Source organism: Carlito syrichta, unplaced genomic scaffold, assembly GCF_000164805.1.
Source record: "Carlito syrichta isolate Samal-C Ts95f unplaced genomic scaffold, Tarsius_syrichta-2.0.1 Scaffold307179, whole genome shotgun sequence".
In the NCBI taxonomy this organism is placed as follows: Eukaryota; Metazoa; Chordata; class Mammalia; order Primates; family Tarsiidae; genus Carlito; species Carlito syrichta.
In genome coordinates this window covers 170,441-175,145 of record NW_007251275.1, presented here as the reverse complement: position 1 = coordinate 175,145, position 4,705 = coordinate 170,441, and the positions used below count along the sequence as shown (strand labels likewise).

The 4,705-nt window shown below is 46.5% G+C and overlaps 1 protein-coding gene across 6 annotated transcripts in view; it reads right to left on the bottom strand.

Moving 5' to 3' along the window:
- The window catches only part of DGKA (diacylglycerol kinase alpha), a 26,206-nt gene that overhangs the window by 6,636 nt on the left and 14,865 nt on the right, over positions 1 to 4,705 (bottom strand). The window lies entirely within an intron of this gene.

The window sequence follows — 4,705 nt, the reverse complement described above, 5'->3', positions numbered from 1 at the left end:
GGTTTGAGACCCGCCTGGGCAATTTGACGAGACCTCGTCTCTACAATAAGTCAAAAACTAGCCGGGCGTGGTAGCGTGTGCCTGTAGTTCCAGCTACCTGGAAGGCTGAGGTGGAAGGATTACCAGAGCCCAGCAGGTCGAGGCTGCAGTGGCCGGGAGCGTTCCACTGCATTCCAGTCCGGGCGACTGAGTGAAACTCCAACTCAAAAAACAACAACAACAACAAAAAAACGTGTAACATAAGCTGAGTGCGGTGGCTCATGCCTATAATCCCAGCACTTTGGGAGGCTGAGACCAGCCTGGGCAACTCTACAATAAATCAAAAAATCAGCTGAGTGTGGTGGAGTGTGCCTGTAGTCCCAGCTACTTGGAAGGCTAAGGTGGAAGGATCGCCTGAGTCCAGTAGGTTGAGGCTGTGGTGGCTGTCAATGTGCCACTGCACTCCAGCCTGGGCAACAGAGTGAGACTCCAACTAAAAAAAAAAAAAAAATGTGTAGTATGATACTATTTATGTTTCCTAAAATGCTGTGTGTGCATGCATGCATGTGAAAACAGAAATAATGAGTATAAATAGGAAACAGTGTTGATCTCTGAGGAATTAAATGGAATTTGGTGAGGGACAGGAAGAGGAGAACTGTATGTGACGACTTAATTTATGTGAAATGTCTTTAAGTCTTTTAGAATGCCAATGTACTGATAATTCATTTGTATGATTTTTTAAAAAAGAAACTAGCTGGGCATGGAGGCTCATGCCTGAAATCTCAGTACTTTAGGAAACCAAGGTGAGAGGATGGCCTGAGCTCAGGAGTTCGAGACCAACCTGTGCAGTATAAGACCTTGTATCTACAATAAATCAAAAAAATTAGCTGGGCTGGTTGCATGTGACTGTAGTTCCAGCTATTTGGAAAGCTGAAGTAGAAGGGTCGCCTGAGCCTAGCCATTGTGGCTGCAGTAGCTATGATTGTGCCATCGCACTCCAGCCTGGGTGACAGAGTGAGACTGTGACTCTAAAAAAATAAAAGTGGGGGGAGGGCACAGTGGTTCATGCCTGTAATCCAGCACTTTGGGAGGCAGAGGCAAGAGGATTGCCTAAACCCAGGAATTTGAGACTACCCTGGACAACCTGGCAAGACCTCATCCCTACAATAAATCAAAAAATTAGCCAGGTGTGGTAGAGAACACCTGTAGTCCTAGCTACTCAGGAGGCCAAGATGGAAGGATCACCTGAGCCCAGGAGGTCAAGGCTGCAGGAGCTGTGAGCATGCCACTGCACTTCAGCCTGGGCAACAGAGTGAGACTCCAACTCAAAAAAAAAAAGAAGAAACTAGCAAAATATTCATACTCTCTGAGACAGCAATTCCACTTCTAGAAACCTCTCCTAGAGAAATGTTTATATCTGTGCGCAGAGACAGTTGTGCAAGGGTGTTCGCTTCAGCATAGTTTATAAGAGCAAAAAATTAAATGCTATCCTAGGGTCCATCAGTAGGGGGCTGATCAAATAAATTATTAGACATTCACACAATGGAGTGCTATTCAGTTCTAAAAAGAGTGAGGGAAACCTGATTGTATTGAAATATAATGATAATCAATATGAATGGTTAAGTTAAAAAAGAAAAGAGAAAAACATCTATTAAATGATCTCATTAAAAAACATGTTAGTATGAAGGGGGACCCAAAAAACTCTAAAATTCATTTATTAAAAACTGTGATTGAGCCGGGCTCGGTGCCTCAGCCTGTAATCCCGCGCTTTGGGGAGGCTGAGGTGAGTGCTTGGCTCAATCCGAGTTTTTAATACATGAATTTTAGAGTTTTACCTCATCTCTACAATAAATCAAATGATCATCCGGGCGTGGTAGCACATGCCTGAATTCTGGCTACTCGGAAGGCTGAGGCGGAAGGATCGCCGGAGCCCAGCAGGCACACTTATGGCTACCACAGCCTCAACCTGCTGGGCTCAGGTGATCCTTACACCTCAACCTTCCAAGTAGGTAGAATTACAGGCACGTGCCACTATACCTGGCTAATTTGTTGATTTATTGTAGCGAGGAGGTCTCACCAAGTTGCCCAGGATGGTCTCAAACCTGTGGGCTCAGGCAATCCTCTCACCTCAGTCTCCAAAGTGCTGGGATTATAGGCGTGAGCCACCACGCCCAGCCACAGAGAGCTTTCACTTTCTTGGCATGTTTGAATTATTTTTACCACCATGTATTATTTTTGTAGTTTGGGGGGCAAAAAGATCAAAAAAATGTCCCTGCTTCCCTCACATTCCATTGAGGGCTCAACCCACTGCAATTTGCCTTTTACCCAACCTACTCTGCTGAAACTTTTTTGGCAAAGATTGCCAACAACTCCTGCCAAAACCAATAGTATATCTCTCGTTCTCATTTTAACTCTTGAAACTCCCCATTTAACCTCTGAAACACCACTCTCTTGGTTATAGAAGACCCTCTCCGACTGTTCCTTTTCAGTCTTTGCAGTCGGTAGGGTAACGTCCCAAAGATGTTACATCCTAATCTCAAGAACCTGTAAATATGTCACCTCACGTGGAAAAGGAGGCTTTAGAGATGTGATTAAATTGAGGATCTGAAGATAGGAGATACCCTGCATTAGCTGAATGGTCCCAATGTAATCAGAGGGGTCCTTATAAGGGAAAGAGGAAGGGGGGAGAAAAGAGTCATAAAAGGAGAGGGAAGACAGAAGCAGAAGCAGGAGTGAAAACACTGCTGGCTGGAAGGGAAGTCTTGAGCCAAGGAATGCAGGCAGCCTCTAGAAGCTGGAAAGGCCAGGGGTTCTCCCCTAGAGTCTTCAGCAAAGAATGCAATCTGTCAACATCTTGATTTTCGCCCAGTGAGAGCCATTTAGGACTTCTGACATCCACAACTGTAATATAGCATTATGTTGCTTTTTTCTTTTCTTTTTTTTTCCTGAGTTGGAATCTCAATCTGCAGCCCAGGCTGGAGTGCACACTCAACGGCTACCGCAGCCTAAACCCACTGGGCTCAGGTGATTCTTCTGCCTCAGCCTTCCAATGAACTGGAACCACAGGTTTGTACCACCATGCCCAGATAATCTTTTTGATTTATTGTAGAGATGAGGTCTCGCCAAGTTGCCCAGGCTGGTCTCGAACCCCTGGGCTCAGGCAATCCTCTCGCCCCGGCCTCCCCAAATATTGGGATTACAGGCGTGAGCCACTGCACCCGGCCACTTAAGTGCTTTAAGCCACTGCTTGTGGTAAATCTGTAACAGCAACAATGGGACACCACTAATATAGGCTCCTTTAATAACTCCTGGCTGGGCTCAGTGGCTTAGCCTGTAATCCCAGCACTTTGGGAGGCCGAGGTAAGTGGACTGCCCAAGCCCGCGGGTTCAAGACCAGCCCGGGCAACTTGGTGAGACCTCATCTCTACAGTAAAAAATTTAAAAACTAGCCAGGCATGGTAGTGTGCGTCTATAGTTCTGGCTGCTCGGAAGGCTGAGGTGGAAGGATCGTTGGAGTCCAGAAGGTCGACGCTGGAGTGGTCGTGAGCATGTAACCTGGGTAAAGGAGTGAGACTCTGACTCAAAAAAAAAAAAATTCAAAAAGTAAGCTAGGCATGGTGGTGGGCCCTGTAGTCCCAACTACTCAGGAGGCTGAGGAGGAAGTATCACCTGAGCTCGGGAAGTCAAGGCTGCAGTAAGCCAGGATTGTGCCACTGCACTCTAGCCTGGAAGACAGAGTGAGATCCCCAACTCACAAAAAAAGAGGCCAGGTGCGGTGGCTCAGGTCTGTAATTCAGGCACTTTGGGAGGCGGAGATGAGAGGATTGCCTGAGTTCAGGGGTTTGAGACCAGCCTGAGCAACATAGCGTGATCTTGTCTCTACAATAAATCAAAAAATCAGCCAGGCGTGGTAGCACATGCCTGTGGTTTCAGTTACTTGGAAGCCTGAGGCAGAAGGATCACCTGAGCCCAGCAGGTCGAGGCTGCAGTGGCCGTGAGTGTGCCACTGCACTCCAGTCTGGGCGACAGAGTGAGACTCCAACTCAAAAAAAAAATGAGTCAAATGTTGAGGATTTGAAAACTGATTTAAAAAATTGGTCATACGTCATATACAAAATGAAAGTTATAATATATACTCAGAGCTATTTCTTCCTAGTTTTTCTTTCAGTTATGTCAAGCGTTCCCCCATGGCTCAGGGACTGCACACACAAATGCCTTACTGGCTTAAAACGTAAAGTGAATGAGCAACTAGCTGGGAGCCAAGGGGATTGTGGTGAACTGAAGAATACATGCCCCACTTAGAATCAAGTTCAAAGAAACTGAAAACACTTCAAGGCAAGCAATACCAAACAATACAAAAGCATTTCTGTGGGCTGTCAGTTTGTAATCTCTGACAGGATAATGACAAAAACTCAGCACAGCTGGGTGCGGTGGCTCACGCCTATAATCCCAGCACTTTGGGAGATCAAGGTGAGAGGATTGCCTGAGCCCATGGGTTCGAGACCAGCCTGGGCAATTTGATGAGACTTCATCTCTACAATAAATCAAAAAATTGCCTGGCTCGGTGGCTCAGCCTGTAATCCCACGCCTTTGGGAGGCTGAGGTGAGTGGATTGCCTGAGCCCGCGGGTTTGAGACCTGCCTGGGCAGCGAGACCTCATCTCTACAATAAATAAAAAAATCAGCTGGGCGTGGTAGCGCGTGCCTGTAATTCTGGCTACTTGGAG